The sequence below is a fragment of the Cavia porcellus genome, unplaced genomic scaffold (genome assembly GCF_034190915.1).
Source record: "Cavia porcellus strain 051 isolate PalLab524CR breed Dunkin Hartley unplaced genomic scaffold, mCavPor4.1 scaffold_1, whole genome shotgun sequence".
NCBI lineage: Eukaryota > Metazoa > Chordata > Mammalia > Rodentia > Caviidae > Cavia > Cavia porcellus.
The window spans coordinates 142218533-142239422 of NW_026947484.1; the positions used below are offsets into that span (position 1 = coordinate 142218533).

Sequence of the window (20890 nt, forward strand, 5' to 3'; positions counted from 1 at the left end):
AGGTAACTTCAGACTGTTAAAGATAAACGTGAGCACACTAAAATTTTAAAAAGAGAACTTGAGCATTCAGTAATTCATAAATCAGCCTGACTCTAAGCAGCTCAGACACTGTATGTGGGGGGAAGAGAGGACACTTTCTAATGTGTTCCTGGGAAGCAAAACAGGAAATAAATTTGATTGGTTAGAGTAGAAGGTGGATGGTTAGAGATGGGTGGTTTTTGCTTGGTAACATCTCTGGTTGTTTCAGTGCTGATGCTGACTTTCGTTTTTCCATGAAGGAATTCAAAGCTCTGGGACTTCTCAGCCCAAAAAGTTTTGCTGAAACAATTATTCCTTTCTGCTCTCCTCTTATTTATGAGATTGACCAAAATCGAAGTACAAGTCCTGCTCTCCATGAATGTCCTGGCCGGTTTGGCTTTGTCTCGGTGAGGATCACATAAATCAGCATGGCAGGGGTTGGGGGTTTAGCTCAGCAGGCGTAAGTGCCTGCCTTGCAGGCAGTCGTGAGTTTGAACCCTGGTATCGATAAAAAAAAAAAAACAAACAAGACCAAATAAATAAATCACCACGGCAGCCTCCTTGCAGACATTTTCTTTGTGATGTGGATCTTGTTCTTTGCTGCTCTAATCACAGACCAATCACAGTAAGATCAACAAAATAGCATACTATTGTGCTGTTTTGTCATTTGTTTTCCCTTTGCTTTGCTTTGCTTTGCTTTGCCTTGCTTGAGACAGTAACTACTCTGCATTCCTGGTTGGATTTGAACTCACTATGTAATCTGGTCTCTATCTCCTCCTCCTCCTCATTTCCTCCTCATCTTCCTCCTCTTCCTGATCCTCTTTCTCCTCCTGAAAATCCTCCTGAATCATTGTCCTCAGGGCCAGAGACCCACAGAACAGCAGGCACACTCTAGTGGCTTGGGAGACAGAGGATACATATTTAAGCCCTTTGAGAGAACATGGTACACCAGGGAGAACCAGTGCTGATCACTGAGAGGAAGATAGCAAAGACTGGAGTATGCTTTTTGGCCAAGGGTCCCACAAACCAAACCAACCAAAATTAACAAAAGAAAGAGTCTGAACAGCTGGAAGGAACATACGACTCACTCTGAGAAGTGAGAGGGAGTGAGTCTTAGAACACTTAATTTGGGTTTGAAGAGTGTTTTCTTGGTTGCATGTCGATTGCTCTGGCATGACATCTAGAATCTAGGGCCACCCTTAAGTAGCCCTCACGTTAGGTTTAAAGGTTCTCCTCTTAACTTTTTACGTCAGAAGTGCAGGTCCAGCCTGTCAGACTTCAGAAACAGGGCAGATTGTAGATACCAAAATTGCAAGGACTGTAAAAAAGACTAAAATCTGATATTGGTGTGTCTATCGAGCTATCTGTCTGTGTCTGTGTATATATACATATATATGCGCCACACTTTTTTATTGAAATGTAAAGTTTTCCTCTAAAGTTACCCCCACTTTTATTAGAGATAATCACAGTAAAACTAATTTGGAAGGTAGCACGGTTTCCTTATACATGATTTGATTATTTACCTGAGTGCAGCAAGAGCACAGATGAGCTCCCTAGCTCTTTGGAAGTCAGCTTTGCGGGAACTTTTAATAAGCAAACCAGTTTAAAAGCCTGTCCTAGCTGGCAAATTGAGCAAAGCCAAGTCGAGCCAAACCTAGCGCTTGCCATCTGATTTTGCCTATAACACCTACCGATTGGGATGACCCGCTCTCTTTTCAAAATTGTCTTTCTTTCTCGGGCCTTCCTCTCATGAAGCTGGACTCTTTAAGCCCAGTACCAGGCCTGGTTTGAACGAAGAACCTTTATGGGCTTTGTAAAGCCACCTTAATCATTTCAAAGTGCCCAGTCTCACTGATGTGATGAACACAGTCAAAAAAGATGTTCTCGACAAGTCTAGCCAACTTCAAAGAGAAGAAATCCCTGTTGAACTTCAGGCAGACCTTTTATTGCCATGAAAACAAGAGTAATCCTGAACTGTACCCAAATTCTAGAGATGGTCCAGTAAGAAAAAAAATAATTCCTTCATCTTTGTTCACAAAGGTCTGCTTTACAAAGTTGCTGTCAAGTAGGGACAGCAACTCTATGTAAAGTTTTCCTTCGATTTTAAAAGTAAAACATGAGAACAAGCAATGTCTCAAACAAAAGACCCCCAAAATCAATCCTTCATCTGTTCACTCAATCCCACAGAATTAATACTTGTTTCACTTTTATTGCTTTAGTTTGATTTTTATCAAACTCATGACCTTGCGCTGGCCAGGCGGGCACTGTGCCTGTTGACCTGTATTCCTGGCACTGTTTTTTTGTTTTTATGAGATTATCTGGCCTTGAGCTCATTATGTAGCCAAGGTTGGCCTTCAATTTAAAGTCATCACCTTGCGTTAGCCTCCCGGATGCTGGGACTACCGGCATGCACCACCATGCCCAGGATTAATTATCGCTTCACTTGATGTTTGGTTACCAGATTTATAAACCAATCTGTTTCTTCTCAAGAGTTCTGGACAATTCTTATCAAGTCCAACTGTATGATGCTGAAGTTAGAAACTTCTACTTGTCAATGCTTTTCAGAAACCTCCTAGAAGTGGAAATAGTTTAGGACCACAGTTATTTGGGAAAGGAATAAAGGCAATGTAGTAAAACAACGAATTATCTATGGAAGGCAGGAAACAAGGGCCACGAAAAAAGATTTGATGGCAGTTCATTACAATAAAAACGCAAAGTAAAAAAAATTTGTTGGACATACAAGATCTTAAATGTGATGTTTTAAGATAGCCTCAAATGTCATATTTGAACATAACTAAACTTACGATTGATAATGTTCTTGCAGAGCATAACAGATATCCAGGAGCATCATGCAGGTTTTGGGACTTGGATCGATAACCTATATACATATAAATATAATACAAATATGAACTATCTATGGGTTGGAGGTTCAGTCCCCAACCTTGTGCATGTTCCATCCAACCCAATCATTTCTTACTTGACAACTCTTCCCCTAGCAAATTTAACAGATAAGATAAACATAATTATGGCAAAATCTGTTTTATCAGGAGAAAGAATAAGTTCTTTTGAGATAGTACAGGGGCCCTCTGGAACTGCCAAAGTATTCTCATTTAGAAATTGAGTTTGGGAAATTTCTGAAATGAACACAGCTTTAGAATCTTCTATGAGCTGGGCCTGGTAGCGCACACTTGTAATCTCAGCACTCAGGAGGCTGAGGGAGGACAACTGCCACAATTTTGAGGCCAGCCTGAGCTACATAGTGAACTCAAGACCAGCTACATAGTGCTAACCTTTCTTAAAACAAAAAGACCTAGATTAGATGTAGGAATGTGGCTCAGTGATAATGCCTGTCAAACACACATAACACCCTATGTGGGTTCAATCTCTAGCACTATAGAAAAAACGAAACAAAAGTTGGTATCCATTAGGTGTGAATGTATACTGTACACAACAGGATGACTGCTAAAATGTGATAAAGAAATAGCTGGGTGGGGCACACCTACAAGCCAAAAACTTTTTTTTTTTTTTTGAGATAGGGTCTCCCATATGGTTCCCACTGGCCTGGAACTCCCTGTGTAGCCCACACTGGCCTCAAACTTACAGGAATCCTTCTCCCTCAGCCTTTGGAAAGCTGGAATTACAGGCATGTGCCACCACGGCTGGCATCCATGAACTTCTAAGGCTGAGTCAGGAGGATTCCAAGTTCCAGGCCAGCCTGAGCTACAAAGCAAGACCTTGTCTCATACAAGTAAGAAAAGCTGGTACAGAGGTGTGGGGCTATAATCCCTGCTACTCAAGAGGATGGGGCACTAAGATTGTAGATTTGAGCTCAGCCCAGATAATTTAGCAAGGCTCTGTCTGAAAATAAAAACTAAAAAGGGCAGGGGGATTCAAATCAGTGGTAAAGCATCCCAGGTTCAACCTCCAGTACCCAGTAATAGTTAATTAGTTAACTAAATAGAATTTCTGTAATAAGCCAGAAGAGAACATGGAATGGGCTAAAACGTTCAGTTAAAGAGAAAACAGAAGGCAGTGCATTCCCGCAGGCCTGCAATCTCAGCACTATCGAAAACCTGAGGCCAGCCTGAGTAATTTACCAAGTTAGCCAGACCCTGTCTCAAAACGAATTAATAAAAAGGGGAGCTAGCGAAGTGGTTTAGAGGGGAAGCCTAGCGTTCAGTCATGTGTGCCAAAGTGAACGCCACTGACAGGGAGAGCTGAGAAGGGGAGAGGAGAATGAAGAAAAAGGAAGAAGACAAAAAATGGAGAAGATGAATGATAGAAACAGTTACAAAGATGGTAGCCATTAATCCAACTACATCAGTCACTACAATAAATGGAAAGGTCTAAGTATATCAAAACAGAGTGCACCAGAGAGGAAAAGATACTTTTCTCTTCCTTCTCTCCTTCTTTCCTTCCTTGAAACAGGATTTAAACTAGGTATCCCAGGATGTCCTAGAACAGCTGGGCTCGTATGATCCTTGTGTCTTAGCCTCTGTGGAGCTGGGACTACACGGTTGGGCCACCATACTCAGCAAGAGACTCATTCTATCTACCTTTGTAAAAAAAAAAAAAGAAAATTATGTATTTATTTTGTACCTGGGATTGCACTCAGGACCTTGTGCTTGCCAGGCACATACTCTGCCACTGAGCTATAGGTCTGGCCCATATTTTCATTTTAAAGAAAAAAAAAAACAACAAAATTTAAAAGTAGGATAGAAAGTACCAATGGTTAATACACTTTTATCTCTAAGTCAGTTATGCAGCATACAAGATACGTGCATTGAGGTGTCCAAACAATATTAGCACAAAGCATTCTTTTCAGCAAACTAAGAGAAATTAGCAGTATAACTATTTTAACTACTATATATCTTTATGTGTACACACACATTATTACTTTCAGCTCCTCACTCTAGGGAGACAATATGATGTTTAGACATGTGCGTCTGGTTTATGTCACTTATGTGTATGGCCTCAAGTTGCATCCATTTACCTGTAAATGTCTCTACTTTATCCTTCCTTATGGCTAAGTATTGCCACATCTTTTGAATCCATTCCTCTGTTGATGGGCATTTAGGTTGTTTCCAGGATTGGGCTACTACAAATTGTGCTGATATAAATTTGGGTCCACATATATTGCTGTGTTATGCGATGTTTTTAATTCTTCTGGGAAGATACCCAGAAGGGAAAGAGCTGTGTTGAATGGGACCTCCAATCCTAGTGTTTTGAGGAATCTCCACACTGATTTCCACCGTGTTTGCACCAGTCTGCAATCCCACCAACACTGGAGAAGGCTTCCTTTTTCCCCATAGCCCCTCCAGCATTTGTTATTGCTTGACTTCTTGAGAGTAGCCATTCTTTCTGGGATGAGGTGGAATCTCACTGTGGTTTTAATTTGCATCTCTCAACTGACCAGTGATGTTAAAAAATTTTTCATGTATCTATTTTCCAGTTGTATTTCTTCATCTGAGAAGAGTATATTCATCAGAGATACCCATTTTTGGCTTGAGTCTTTAAAACTGGGAGGAATTTTTTTTTTTTGAGTTCTGTATATGTTCTCGATAGTAATCCTTTATCAGAGGAACAGCTCGCAAATATTTTTTCCCACACTGTGGGTTGTCTCTTCACTCTCTTGGTGGTTTCTCTTGCTGTGCAAAAGTATTTCAATAGGATGAGATCCCAGCTGTTGATTCTTTGTGATAGTTCCTGTAAAATTGGGGCTCTGTTCATAAAGTCTTTGCCTACACCAATGTCTTCAAGAGATCTCCCTGCTTTGTCTTCCAGTAGATTTAATGTTTCTGTTTCATTATGAAGATCTTTGACCCATTCTGAATGTACTGTAGTACATAATGAAAGATGTAATTTAATCTTCGGCATGTGGAGAGCCAGGTTTTCCAGCACCATTTACTAAAGAGGCTACCTTTCTTCTAGTGAGTGTGTTTGGAACCTCGTCAAAGATAGGGTGGCTTAGTATGTCTGGAGTTATTTCTGCATCTTGTATTCTGTTCCACTGATCTTTAGGAAGAGACTCATTTTAAATACCAACACACAGATAAAGTAGAAGGAAAGAGGTGCAGAACAGTAAGCTCTGCTCAGACTGATCCCCAGAAATCTGGCTCTTGTCTGCCACAGACAACTCATTCTTTTATTAGGTTGCCTTTCTAATTCCTTTCCCAACTAACTATGATACTAAACTATTCATTTGCTAGGGGCTGACCTAAAGGACTGACAGGTACAGGTTGCTAGCTGTGTTGGTTCTCGTTTAGGTTTTGGTTTTGGTTTCCATTTTGGTTTTTTTGAGGGGATTCTTCTAATTACAATATACTGAGAAGAAATGTTTACAGCTTTAAGAATAAACCCAAAATTTATATACACGTGTTTATGCAATAAGTTTCTTCTAAATGAGAGGATTCTAAATTGCATATCTGATGGAGGATTTGCTAGGATGAGGTTGCAAATGACAGTTCTTGCCATCTCGATGTTTTGGAAAGAGCCCAGGATGTGAACGTTCACATCAGCTGAGAATCTCTGTACCCCGGCCACGTTCTCCATGGTGAGATTTTTCCTCCTTTGCCAGGAATTTTTCCTAGTGCCCTTGACAGTGGTCTCGCTTTAGAGGTTTAACACTGTAACTTCAACAGACTCTAGAAAGAGGTCACCCAGCCTGAGGAGGGAAAGTCGTCCTGCACCTGAAACCCAAGAATCAAGGCCTTTGCAGCATCTGCTGCTTCTGTCTGAACACTAATATCCTTGGTTTCTTGACAAGTCCCCATTTCAACATTTCTTGATTTCAAGTTGCAGCTTATCTGAAATCCCAAATGTTCCCCAATAGGAGCAAACATCCTCTTCCAATTGTTAGTTTAATGTGTGCATGCTAGCTGGACCTGGAGTTTTCTGGGTTTCTGCTTTCCCACGAAGGAGTCCATCGCAGAGGAGGCCAGAACAGAGGCCAGGGCTCTTCTGTGCCCTCCCCGCTTTGGATAGTTGCTCCACACTGGTTTCTTCGACCAGCCAGCATGCTTGAGGGGGATCTGGGTGAACCCCTCTTTCCTCTGCCCACACACTCTGTCTCCAGCTGGGCCATCTCCAGGAGCGGTGGCTGCTAACATGAACACCAGAGCTGAATTAATGTTGTGAAGCGAAGCCTTCAAGGCAATGAAAATCCCCACAGGAGTCGGACACTGTAATGAAGGGGTCCCTTCTTCAAAGGATAAAATCCAGTCCTTTATAGCAAGGCAGCTGAAGGTATCAGAAGGTGTCAGATTTCAGGAGGCAAAAACTAAGAGAATCTCAAGCAAGTCAAGCCTGGGCCTCCCTCTATCAGTAACTGAAGGACTCAGCAGCAGCCAGGACCAAGCTGAGCAGGAAGTACCTTCCGGCACAGGGATGCATCTGATGTCTAAGGATGCTTCATTCAGCAGCAGCAAAACTTGGATTCCTCTCAAGCTCCTGAGAAACACTCAGTCGGTTCTGCCCTACCTGGCCCATAAAGCATTTCTACAAATAAAAGTGAAAATCATACAAAGTAGATTCTCAGACAGCAGTGGAACTCAAAAAGAAAGCAACAGTGGAAAGATGGCTGGAAACCCCTAAATCTGCGAGTGAACAACATAACCAGTTGTGCACAATCGCAGAGACCAACATGACAAGTACACTTGCTACTCAAAGAGAGCCACTGGTGTGTGCCTCTGGAAACGCCATTAAGATGTCTTGCACCTGAGAATTGTCACAGAGAACAGGTATTTCTCTCTTTTTCTTACTCGGTTACATTCACAGCTGATCCTGGGTTGGAATCCCAGAAAAGATCTTAGTTACCCTAGAGGGGCAGGACGATGGACGGAAGCTTGGGAACAAAAGGAGAAGGATGACTGCTACACTGTAGGGAATCAGAACCAGGGTCTCCCAGGTGGGAGCTGAGAATCTGACAACTGAACCACCCAACCCCTTTTTGTGCTCATGCTGGAAATGAGGCAATCAGCCCTGGTCAAGGGCTAAAACAGTTTCTTTAGGCAGTCTGCATGACACAGCAAGGGACAGCAATCAGACCGCTGCTTGCAGAGGAGATTTCAGACATTACTCCCGTGTGTCCCCGAAGAAAACAATCTGCCTCATTATGAAGAAGGCAGCGTACCAGGCCTGCCTAAGAAGACATCAGACATTTATCCAGTTTCAGGTATCTGCGCCTGTATCTGGAGAGAACCTATGGAAAGTTGACTCTTCACACTCTTAAGGCTAATGAGGATATTCTCTCTCCTTCCCCTTGCGTGGCACCCGCCAATCCTTTTCCTCCCAACTTTGAGACCAGACCCACTCTAGCCCTTTGCCTAATGGGCCTGCAGAATGCAGAGAACCTTCCACAGGCTGCACCGCTGGTGATGTGCTCGCTTCCTGTACAAGCTGTAGAGGATAATGCTGCCTCTCTCCTCCCATACTTCTTGTCCCTGTAAAAGAGCAAGCAAGGATCGAATCTTGCTTTTCAGTTCTTTGAACCTTGCAGAGACCGATCCACAAGTGAATAAATGAATGTGTTTTTTTCAACACTATTATTTGGAGTTTCATTCTTCTACATATATTTAGCCTAGTAGAGATTTTTCTGCTCTTACTATTTAACCATTTTCTGCCCACTCACTGTTATAAATTGAATTTTTTAATATCCAATCTCAGAGGATTAGATACACTGTGATTAGCATTCATCTGTGTGATGTTAGAATTCCTGGCTGAAGTTGTCTCATTTCTGTCACCTCGTGTGGTCCTTTCCTTTCCTTTGCTTTTTTATTTTCTATTTGGTTTGTTCTTTAAACCTCTTCTTACCTTTCCTCACTATACTATTCTTGGATAAATTCTCTGTTTTCTCACAACATTTTTTGAAATTCCAAGGCCCTGGTTGGTTAAGGTATTTTCTTCAATCTGGGCTGCACAGGGGGAAGGTAAGTAAATGTGTTCTGAACTTCAGGACACACCAACCACAGTAGCTGCTCTGAGCAAGGCCGTCAGGATCTTTCATTATTTTCTGGGTGTTTCCACTTCTAGTGCTGTTCCCTTCTCCGTTTGCAGGAAGACATGCTACATTGGTTTGACACATGTCTTGTGGCACAGTATTCCTGCAATTTAAGTTTGGGAATGTCCTTAAAAATATGCGGTGCTCTCGGGGGCTTTCAGCATGAAGGCAACTTTAATAGTAAGTAGTTCAGTCAAAATCCATTCCATCCTCTTTCTAACTGAAAGAGTAACAGTCACCTTTCTCAGATTCCCTTGCAGATGGGGCTCTGCATGGGAATTCACTTCTGCCACCTAGATCCACCCCCAGAGAACTGGTGGAGTGAGGAGAGGTAGCCTTCCTGCTGCTGTTGCTGATGGCCAGTAAGGCAGTGGATCCGTGGCTGTTTTAGAGACATTTATGTTTGGCTGTGACAGTCTAGTTTCCTGTTACTGTTTTAGCTGGGGGTGAGAGACCATGGTGAGGGAAGCCCTGGAAGCTCCCTCATGCCGGATGCTGGCTCTTAGGAAGAGAAACCTTTGGATCCCACTTCCTAACGCTTCTACTTGAACACTCCTTCTATAGCACACGGTTTGAAGCTCAGAAGGGGCAACAAAGAAAGCAAGCATCAGAACAGCGCATGAAAATACTGTGAATGTTTTAGTGCACAAAATACAAAGGAGGTATCTGGGAAGCTGTATCACTGGCTGGCTACAACAGCACTCTCCATTGCTTAGCATTCCCAAGGCTGCCTGGTCACATGGATTTCAGACAAGTCATAGATTGAAAAGTAAAAATTAAGTGTCTGCAGCTTTTAGAAAAAATAGAGGTTTCAGAATTAAATATGGGGTACCACATTTCTTTCCCAGTGTTGGAGAGGTTTTTTTGTTTTGTTTTGTTTTGTTTTGTTTTGCTTTGTTTCAGAGAACATAAAAGGTCTTCATAGAGAAAATATAATAGGAGGCCACAGATTTAGCTCAGTGGCATAAGTGCCTGCCTGGCAAGCCCATGGTCCTTGAGTTCGATACCACATACAATAATAATAATGATAATAATAATAATAATAATAATATGCTTTAATCCCACTGCATAAAAAGCTTATGCCTATCAAAACAGCCAATACGATAAGCCAGACTGGGAGAAGTTACAGCATATGTAACAATCTTATCTAAGAAACAACCCAGGGCACAGTGCCTGCCTGGGTGAGCACAAGGTCCTGAGTTTGATTCCCAGTAAAAAAAAAAAAGTTTCACCCATATTTCAAATATATGAGATATTTACACATGAACAATGACAAGCTAAAGTAATACTAAAAACAATCAGGGCTCACTCAGCTTGGTGGCACGTGCCTCTCTATAATCTTAGCACTGGGGAGGTTGAAGCAGGAGACTCCCTGGGTTGGAATTCACAGCCAGGCTGAATTACATGGTGAGATTCTGTTTTAAAAATGAAAAACACAGAACATAAACAAACAAGCAAACTGAAGAACCAATGAGGACTCGTGAGAAACATGGCTGATTCCAGGGCTCTGTGGGAATTCAGGAGGACTGTGCAGCATCTTAATGTTGTACCTCAAAAACAAGCCCTGTGATGTTGTCAAGAAGGGGGCAAGACGTCTTTTTTTTTTTAAAAAAAGAAACACTTTTATTTAAGCTGGCACCAGTGGCACAGTGCAGATGGAGTATGCAAAGCTGTGCAACTGAGTTAGAATTTTGACAGATTTTTATAGAAATTAAACTTCTGCCTTGAAGAGAGCAAGAATGAGGAAGGCCTTTGTTCCCCTTTACTTGGGGTTAGAGACGTTTCGCAGTTGGTGGTTAGCCTTTTTTTCCTTGGTCTGCTAATTTCAGGAACATTTGTTTCTCACAAAGCAAACAAAGGTTGACACAGCATCATTTGTCTCTCACAAGGGGATCAAAGGTTGACACAGAAAACAGTTTACTCAGGTGAAGATGCATACAGCACAGTATGGTGGTGTGACAGTTAATCTATAAATATGTGGTTTGTGTTCCATTACATGATTACTAGGGCGAGAAGCATAGCACAGAATAACAAAGCTCTTTGTGCTAATAACAATCTTTTTAACTTCGCATTTTAGCCCTTTTTTGCACAACACTTAATTGAGTTTGGTTATTATTTGAGATAGATTCTTACCACACTGCCCAAGGAGACCTCAAAACCATTAGTGTCCTGTCTCAGGCTTCTGAGTAGCTGGGGTTATTAGCAGTACTATTAGACCATGCGTGGTGTGACTAGAGCATCTTGCAGTGCCAGAAAGTAAGGAAGGACTAAATGACCTCCACAGTGAGGGTCAATCAAGAAAACACAGGGCTCAAATGGTGAAGTTTAAAACCTCCAAAACCACGGAAAATCTTGAATCACCGAGATGGAGCAGCGAGCAGCAGTAACCCCACTATGAAATAAATATCCATGTCTTCAGACTGCAAGAAAACAAGAGAGAAAAGAGGAGAAGCAAGCAAGAAAAAGTCCCGCGCACAGTATCTGATATAATTTACGTAGAACTGCATTTAACCTGGAGTGGTACCATTCCCTACACACAATGACTTCCTTGCAAACAGACAGCATGGCAGAGGGATAAAAACAGGCATTTCCTGGGGCGGGGCGGGGCGGGGGGAACATTTCCTCCTGCAGATGAACAGGTCCTTGTGCACAGAGATGAATCATGTTGATAACAGGTGTCTGTCACACTATGTGATGACAGTGGTACTTTACCAACCCAAACCCACCATCCCAGTTTAATGATGAGAAAACTATCAGACAAACCCAACTGAGGGACAAGCTACCAAATACCTGACCAGTACAGATCAGAACTGTCAAGGTCTGACCTGGAAAACAAGGGAAGTCTGAGAAAGGAGCACAAGGACAGGTGACGTGTCTGGTGCAAAGGGGCATCCCTGATGGGAGTGGGAGTGACTAAGAACACTACATAAAAACCAAAGACATCTGAGTAAATTACGGACATTACTTAGTCATGCACTTACGCGCTAACTGGGACAAATGCGATATTCTAATGTAAGAACCTAAGAGGGGGAAATTGGAAGTGGGATACACTGAAATTCTGTCATCCATATCTTCAACTTCTCCGTAAATGTCACAAGTTTATGTGACAGGTCAATAGAAAAGTGCGTAGCCAAGGGAACGGGTCCAAGACCCTTCAACAGTATCTTTTCACAAAAGAAGATCTCTTCATGGCCAAAGGCCACGAGAAAGGACTTTCAACATCACTACTCAATGAGAAAACACAATTTCAAATACCACGATAAATCATTAATCATGGTCTTAGTTACTTTTCTCATTGGTGAGTCAATATGCCCACGCCCAAAATTAAAGGAGGAAAGGATTATTACAGCTCACAATCTGTGGAGGTTTCAGTCCATAGTTGGCAGGCTCCCAGGCAGGTTGGCCCGGCAGAGGGGCACCACAGAGGAGCAACAGTCCACGGAAAGCAGAGCAGTCTGAAGGCAACAAAGCAGCAAGCAGTGAGCAACACACAATGGCCATCCTACTGCACCTGTGTTCTGTCCAGGCTGCCGGCCCTTAGGGTGGGTAGCACTCACACCCAGGGTGGGGTACCTTTAATCCTAGCATCACACCGGGAATCACTTTCAGCATCACATACTCCAGACCTAGCCCCCTACAAAGAGTCCCACCTATGACCAAATGAGGCTTTTTTGGGGGGGAGGAGGGAACATCTAGACATACACCATGCCACTCATCCACCATGCTGGGCACACTTGTTCTGGAAAACTGTTTGCTAGCATCATGTGAAATTAAAAGTATACCTGATGCAAGAAACAGCAGTTCCATTACGAGGCTCTGACTTGACAGAAATGAATATGTGAGGCTCGGTGAGATGCATGGGAGACTCCTACAGCCACCTTGCTATTAATGGTCACTAGGCATAACCAGTTTTCCATTAGTGAGAGAATATTCACATATTGGAACTCAGTCATCAAAGATCCCAAAATACTGCTACAGCAGCAAACAGATGCATAGCAAAAATACGAAAACAAAATTTAAATAACTGAGCGAAACATGTATGGTATTCAAAGTTGGGGTTTTGGGGGGTTGGTTTTTGTTTGTTTGTTTGTTTGTTTCTTCGTTTGCCTTTTTTGAGACAGGGTTTCACTACGCAGTTCAAGCTGTCCTTCAGTTCCCATTGTAACCCAGGCTGGCCTCAAACTCACAGTAATTCTCCTGCCTCAGTCTCCCAAGTGCTGGGATTACAGGTGTTTGCCACCAGGCCTGGTAATTTGGGAATAAACAAAAGTTAGCAAGCTGAGCTTGGTGGCATGTGCCTGTAATCCCAGGACTTCAGAGGTTGAGGGGGGAGGATCCCCAAGAGTCCCAGGTCAGCCCGAGCTACATTCTGCATTACGCAGCGAGACCCAGTCGCAGAAAAACTAAAAACACAACACAAAACAAAACTTAGCAGGCTGCAGTGGTGCATGTGCCTGGCATTCTAGGAGGCTGAGGCACGAGGATCACAAGTGTGAGCCCTGCCTGGATAGCTCAGTGACTAAGCAAACAACTGAAAAAATTAAAAAGGGGCTGGGCATATAGCTAAAAAGAAAGAAACAGAGAAAGAAAAAGACATGGGGTTAGGTCCAGGACAGTGGTTGCTTTGGAGGAGGTGTGGTGGGCATTGACCACAAAGAGCACCAGGATTTTCTGTGCCAAAGGGCGTTTTCTGTCACTTGACCTAGAGATGGTTCCTTTTTGTCAAAATTCCTCAGGTCATTCACTGAAGATCTGTACTTTTGATTGTGAATTAATTATAGTTAGACCTCAGCCACTTACTGGAATCAATTGTTAGTTGTGGAATAACATTGTTTTTCATTTATATATGACGAGTTTGAGTTCAGTCTGGGAAATGAAGACACTTAGTGAGATCTTGGATTTGGAAATGGGGGGGGGGGTTGGATCACTGGTCATTCGAGAGATGCAAAATATAACAACAGTGAGATTCCACCTCTCCCCAGAAAGAATGGCTACTATCAAGAAATCCAGAGTTAACAAATGCTGGAGGGGCTGTGGGGAAAAAGGGACCCCACTGCTTTGTGGGTGGGAATGCAGGCTGCTGCAAGCATTGTGGAAATCAGGGTGGAGAGTCCTCAGAAAACTAGGACTAGAGGTCCCATTCAACCCAGCTATCCCCCTTCTGGGCATCTTTCCAGAAGAATTAAAAGCATCATACCACAGCGATGCATGCACACCAATGTTTACCGCAGCACAATTTGTAACAGTCCGGTCTTGGAAACAACCTAAAATGCTCATTGACTGAGGAATGCATAAAAAAAGATGTGGTCATTTTATACCGTAGAGTACAACTCATCCATAAAGAAAGTTAAACTGGAGACTTTCACAGGTATCAAACTCACAACTGCCTGCTTGCAAGGCAGGTGCTCATGCTGCTGAGCTAAACCCCCTGCCACAGTGGATATGTTTTACGAACATATTCATTAGTGAGATAAATAAGACACAAATGTGTAAACATCCTGTTGTTTCATTAGTGTGAGAAGCTGAAATAAAAAACATGTATATGTATATGTGTACGTATATGTATATAAAATAATAGTCAAAATAGTTATATCCTGCTGATTTCTCTGAATTCACTGAAGAGAAAGATTTGTGTTCGTATTGCTGGGACAACACGGAGTGCAGATGTCTTGGGCTCTGGGTGAATGATTTGGGGAAGATAACGTGCAATGTATGTACCATTGTTGCCCCTGGCAGACGTGTTTTGAAATTTTGTTGTAATTTCTTTTTGTTCTTTTCTTCTCCGTGTCCGTCTCCGTCTGCGTCTCTGTCTCCATCTCCTTCTTCTTATCCTTGAAATAAAATGGATTTGGGGGGAGAAAAAACGGGTTGGAGATGGAGCGCCGTGTGTGAAGACCCTAGATCCATCTCCAAAAACAAGAGAAAACCAACACCACCACCAAAAACCCCCTGAAATGGCGGAGTGTGAACTATCAGTTCTCATTTGTACTCAAAACATCTCGTGGGTGTTTGCGATATCGGTGCCGACAGCCCCGGGACCGCCCCACCGTTCCCCTAGCAGAAGAGAGCCGGCCGGCAGGTGCAGAGGCAGCACCTCGCACCGCGGATCTCGCCTTTGGCGCAGACACCGGAGGAACTGGGTCCAGGACCCCGGACCTACGGGAAACTCGGCACCGAGTCGCGGGGAAACAGCCCGCGACGGAGAGGTGGGGATGCCGGGTGACAGAAAAGGCAGGGCACGCTCGGAGAGCCGGGTCCGTGAGTCGGAGGGAGCCGGGCTTGCTGCAGCGTCAAGGCCGAGCACGAACAGCCACTCGAGGATCGCGGCGACCCGCGGGCGAGGTCCCGGCAGCCTAACTTTCTGTCCCGCCGTGCTTTCGGAGCCCACGGAACCTGTGCCCGCTCCTCCGCCCGCCCGCTCCCCTTCTGCGCTCTCGTCCTTCTCCAGGCGTTTCCTGGATACCAAGCGTTTCTCCTCTCGGGAGGAGGCGCAGGTCTCCGCGATCCGCGGCCTCGGCCCGGCCCGGCCCGGCCCGGGTCCCTCCGGCCTCCGCCGCTTCCTCCTGCCTCGGCCCCGCCTCCCCGCCTCCCCGCCTCCCCGCCTCCCCGCCTCCCCGCCACGCGTGCTCCTGCAGTCCCCGGGGCAAAATGCGCTGCACGGCGGCCCAGAAGGCGGCGGGCGGGGAGGCGGAGGCTCTGGAGCGCCGAAGGCCCCTCGGCTGCCTCGCGCCTCGGGAAGCCGCCCACGCGCACATTTCCAATCCGACCCGCACCGAGATTCGCCGCTCCGGACTTCTCGGACTTCGCTGGCCTGGCGAATTTGCACGCGGGTCCTGCAAAGGCCGTCGGCGGCCTAGCAACGCAGCTTGTGCTCACCGAGCCAATGTGTGCTTCCTCCCGAAACCCAGCACGCAGCTCGTCTCTGTGGCGCAATCGGTTAGCGCGTTCGGCTGTTAACCGAAAGGTTGGTGGTTCGAGCCCACCCAGGGACGCCACTTCCTATTTTGCACACTTTCTGATGTGGCAGCTCAGCTGCCTTCTGCAGCTTGACCAACTGCTGCTCCTCAGCAATTCCACCAGGAAACCTGCTCAAGGGACATATCCCTCTGCGACAACAGGCCGTCACCTTTGCACCACGGACAACAAACAAACAAACGTGCTGCGTCCCGTACCAAATCTTTAGAGCCCACCCTCCCACACCTTGGAGGACAAAAGGAAAGTGGCTCTTCTTCAAATGTGATATGAGCCCAACGGGAGTAGCCTATCCTCACACTGGGGGGTGGGGGTGGGGGCGAGGAGAAGGGGGAAAGGGGGCGGCGGCCTGGATTTGGGGACTGCTCCAGCAGTCATCTTGCCACTAGTGAGATCATCAGCATAACGAAACCTCTTCATGGTTTTCCAAGAGCAGCTTTCTTCCCTAGTTTCGGCACCACTTAGCCCTTCTGCAAATGCTTTTAAAAGTAGCCGTGTTGCACCCTTTCCTAATCACAAACGCTGCTACAGTCTTCATTCCTGTACATATAGTTCAGGTCATTTGCACAGACCTTGCTACACTGTAGCCACCTGGCTGAGCAGGTGCCACATTGTACAACTTGTATAATGCTTCTTCTGTGTGAGTAACGTCTGCGCCTGTGTCTTCTGCCTGCCCGGCACTAACTCACAGTACAATGTATTTCTCAATTTTATCGGTGCCCCTTCCTTCATTAACTGCCTGCACAACTGACTTGCTCTTTAGGTGACCCGCTAAGAAGGGCAGTGCTGCTGACAGACAACAGAAGGCCTTGGTGGACCTGGTTCCACATCTTTTGTCTCCTGAATTGGACAGCTGGACTTCTGAGACAGCTTAAAGTCCTCTAATACCTGTACAGTGCTTGCTCTCTGTGGTGACCTAGTCGCTAGGACCCAGGCAAGACAGGTCAGAGTAACCTCTTCGATAGCTGTCAGCCCAGCCACTTATCCTAGGGAAGGAAAACCTGGGGAGCTCTGGTCTCTTTTTCCTCTTCAACTTGCCTCTTTCCTGATACATCTTGATTCGGCGGCGTTCATAGGGTCTGATGAGCACAGTCTAATGCCATTGCTTCCTCCTGCACAATGGCGACTTGGCCTCTAAGTAACTGTCTTCATTAGTGCTATAGAGCACTCTACATCAGTATTTGTCTCTATATTATTGCTTGGCAGGACTGACAAAGGCTAGATCCTTAAACATTAGCCCATCTGAGACACGTCATTGGAGCCCATGGAATCCTACACCTTGTACAGATCCAGTCCTTTAGAGGCACTGGCTGAGGTTCCCTTGGTTCTTCCGTTGAATCTCAGGGGGCAGTCTTTGAGCTCCTTGGTTTTTACAGCAACCAAGCAGAGTGGTTATTAGAAAGTCATTGTCTCGATAAGCCCTTTCTGTGCAAAGATTTTCTCCCATTAGTGGCATCACTGTCAGTTTCCACTTCTGATGGCATGAAATGAACATGTGGTTAGGCAGTCTGTTGGGTGGGGGTTATCGGAAAACAGTTCCCTGGCTTTTCTTCGTTTTTGTTTCTGGCATGAGCACTAAATCCTGAGCCTTGGCACTGAGATACGTGCCTTTATTTCATTCTACTTTATTTTTTCCACTTCACTTCATTCATTTCATTTCGAGACAGTCTTGCTAAGCCACTAAATCGCCCAGGCTGGACTTGAATTTGTGATGCTCCTGCTTCAACTTCCCACAGTGCTGTCATTACAGGTGCCTGCCACCACGCCAGGCCCATTTTCTATTCTGAGGCGCATAAGTCTCAATCCAGGCTGTGAGTCTTTCTTTGACTTGTCTAGTATGCTGAGGAATCTACAATTTCCTGATATTTGAGAGTGCAGCAAAAGAAAAGCTTCCCACCTTGTCTTTCTGGTACTGGTTTAAAATCTTATGGCTCCAAGAGCTGCCAACTTCTACAAGAGGGGAATATCTGCAGTAAAAATGATCTCAGCACGCGGTTGCTGAGCTTCAGATCCGGAAATTCTCAACCTCTTTCAGCCATCACCCAAATCTCTACAAACTGACGGGTATGATGAATCTGGAAACCAAGAAGGTGTTTCCTGTGGAGCCCATTTGTCTTCTTCCTGCCCGGCACACGGTTGCGCAACAGGCTGATCTGCGAGCCCAGCCAGGCAACACGCACACAGGGAAACAAACCAACCTCCACTGTGCACCTGCAGCTCCGCGGAAGACACGCGGAATACGGGCCACGCCTCTACTGACTGAGAAGGTCGGGACCGAAGGGAGCCAGCCTCTCTGCCGGGGACTCCTCTCTCTGCGGGGCCCCACGAGCCTGGTCAGAGACCTGGAACCAAAGGGCCTGGGCGCCTCACCTCCTCACCCACCGAGAGCCAAGGCGGCGCTTTCTGAGCCCAAAGGGAACGGGACGCACGCGCCAGAGGAGCGCTTGTGCTGAGCTGAGGCGCCCACCGCGCTAGATCAGGCCCGAGCACGGGCCAGTTTCCTGGGGGCCTGGCCTCGGAGCGCCGCGCACGGCGCAGGTAAGGAGAAGGGAGAGGTGCCGAGAGATGGGGCAGCCCCTGCCACCACCGCGAGTGGAGAGGGAAGAAACCTTTCCAGGGTCCCTTACTTTCCTGAGGAAGGTGGATCTTTCAAGACAGCCATCCGCGCCCGCAAGAAAGTCATTAGAAGGTCCCTGGTGGTCTAGTGGCTAGGATTCGGCGCTTTCACCGCCGCGGCCCGGGTTCGATTCCCGGTCAGGGAACACCTTTTGCCACACCTGCCATCTGCGAACCTGGTGTCAGTACCCTCCTCTTCTTCCCCCACTGCTACTACCTTCATCAGGCAACCCAACCTGCCTTCCCCATCTTCCAGCCAAACCTCCAGCCTCTTGATTCGTTGGGGGGGCGGGGGGGGGGGCGGGGGGGGCGGGGAGACGGTGGTGAGGGAGACTGGGACGGGGGCGGACCGGCGGGGTGGGGTGAGGGGAATGGCGTGTTGGAAAGCGGAACAAAAACACTTACAAGGTTCCTAAGTCTGTAGGGTTTTCATTTATGCTCCTCACCTACTCTTTTCCCCGAGGGAAAAGAACCCTCACCCTCTGGCAGGTGTCTCCAGGACCTTGGGCTGCACTGCTCTCGCTCCTCTGCTTGGGCGGTGCCTCTCCAGTCAACGACCTTCAGGGACCTTCCTGGACGACCAGGAGGTGTGTCTTCGCAAGGACTCTCTGTCAGACCCTCAGGAACGCAACACCCATTGTGTCCGCACCCCTTAGAGAAGGCGGAGGTCTGGAGGTCTCTTGGCCTTTTCCTGACCTCCCAGGCCAGGGGCACCCACACTGTTCTAACTCGATGAACTTGTCATCCTGCAGGTGCCCAATGCCTTTCCGGCTGGCTCCTCAGGGTTGCTCTGATGGACAACTGGGTCTTGGGTCAGCCAGAAGACCTCCGGAACCACCTAGGCAAGGGAAACTCTTCTGGGAAGTGCGGTGGCCCCTTGTGTTTGCCAGACTGTGTGCACCCTGCAGGGGTCTTCTTCAAGGGCTCTGATCACCTCGCAGAAGCTGGAGAACCAGTGTGTGTGGCTGGCAAGGTGAGAGAGAGAAGAGCATGCAGAGAATGGATCAAAGGAAACGAAGGGGAAGGTTCTCCACAGCTTTGCAGAGTGTTGTGGGTAAGTACTGTCAGAGGTGGCTGCCCTGTGATAAGAGATCTCAGACTCCGCAAGTCTTGGCCTTAAACCCAGTCTCTCTGGTCAGTGTGAATTCAAGCACACTGACAAGCATCCCGATTCATGGCGCATCTTCAAATGCTCCTCTCCACACAGCGATACAGGAGCTAAGGCCACAGATGGGAATCCTGAAGATCACGGACTCCATTAGTGGATGTCAGGGAATGCACCGTCATACTGTCATCTTCAGAAGTCGGAAAGCCGGAGCACTGTTTCCTCCAGCAACTTTAATGGAGGCCTGATGTTTTCCCGAGGGGCTCACGCATCGGAAAGAATGCTGTGGGGCTGGGGATTTAGCTAAGCGGCGTAAGTGCCTGCCTTGCAAGCCTGTGGTTGTGTTTGATCCCGGTACCAATTCAAAAAATAGTAATAATAAAAAAAAGAAAACTCTGGCTCTTGGTTATCATCTGCCTTCTACATTTTTCTGTGTATCCAAAGGAACTGACGTTGGTAACTGACGTTCAGCTTTATAAGGAATCTGGACATTTTATTCTAAAGCAAGTGTACTGCTTACACGGAACAACTACAGTAAAAGAGATAAAGGCAGACTGGGGTGCCCAAAATACTTGGCTCAGAAGACTTCACAGACAAGCTTCCAATCTGTATGCCACCAGATAACATTCTGACTCCGGGCAACTTGTTTACACTCTGACAGCTACAGGTGTCATTACAGTAGAACATTCCAGTCCTGTAGTTAGCCACCGGGTCATCCCATCCGTGGCTCCTTTCTTTTCCCAACAATTTATTGCTGTCCCCACCCCCGCACCAGTCTCAGAACTATTCTATGTATAGCCTTTAAGGGACACGTTCTTTTATTCATTATTGGGGAACAAATTCAGAGACCCCCTTCCCACTGAACTATATTCCTGGCCCTCTTTTTCTTTATTCATTGATTGATTGGTTGCCTGCCTGTTTTGGACCTCTGGCATTTCAAAATCGATTTAAGGATCATCTTGTCCATTCCTGTCCTCCATTTGATAACCACAGCATTGACTCTGCAGGCCATTTGCAGGTCCACTGTCATCCTTTCCATATCTAGTCTTCCTACCCATGAAGAGGAGATGTCTTCCTGTGCATTTCCATCTTTTTAAAGTTCATTTTAAGAAGGTTTTGTATGTGTTATCACAAGTTTCTACATCTTTTTTTAAGTTCATTAAATTCATTCCTAAGCACTC

At 45.9% G+C, this 20890-nt stretch overlaps 1 long non-coding RNA gene, 2 other non-coding genes and 1 pseudogene across 9 annotated transcripts; 3 read left to right on the top strand and 1 right to left on the bottom strand.

Moving 5' to 3' along the window:
- Positions 1-2562: 2562 nt before the first annotated feature.
- Positions 2563-7410, bottom strand: LOC134476871 (RNA-binding protein PNO1-like; annotated as a pseudogene).
- An 8524-nt stretch (positions 7411-15934) lies between these two features.
- Trnan-guu (transfer RNA asparagine (anticodon GUU)) lies at positions 15935-16008 on the top strand. The gene has a single exon. It is a non-coding gene; the product is annotated as a tRNA-Asn (tRNA).
- Positions 16009-16342: 334 nt separating this feature from the next.
- LOC134477812 (uncharacterized) lies at positions 16343-20107 on the top strand. 7 transcript variants are annotated; one of them, XR_010050040.1, is made up of 5 exons: positions 16343-18526; positions 18629-18785; positions 19094-19191; positions 19357-19658; positions 19812-20107. It is a non-coding gene; the product is annotated as an uncharacterized LOC134477812 (long non-coding RNA). The 7 variants fall into 7 exon arrangements; XR_010050042.1 differs by lacking the exon at positions 18629-18785 and having other exon boundaries at positions 19068-19271; XR_010050032.1 differs by lacking the exon at positions 18629-18785 and having other exon boundaries at positions 16350-18526; positions 19068-19191.
- Positions 18679-18750, top strand: Trnae-uuc (transfer RNA glutamic acid (anticodon UUC)). The gene has a single exon. It is a non-coding gene; the product is annotated as a tRNA-Glu (tRNA).
- Positions 20108-20890: the final 783 nt, after the last annotated feature.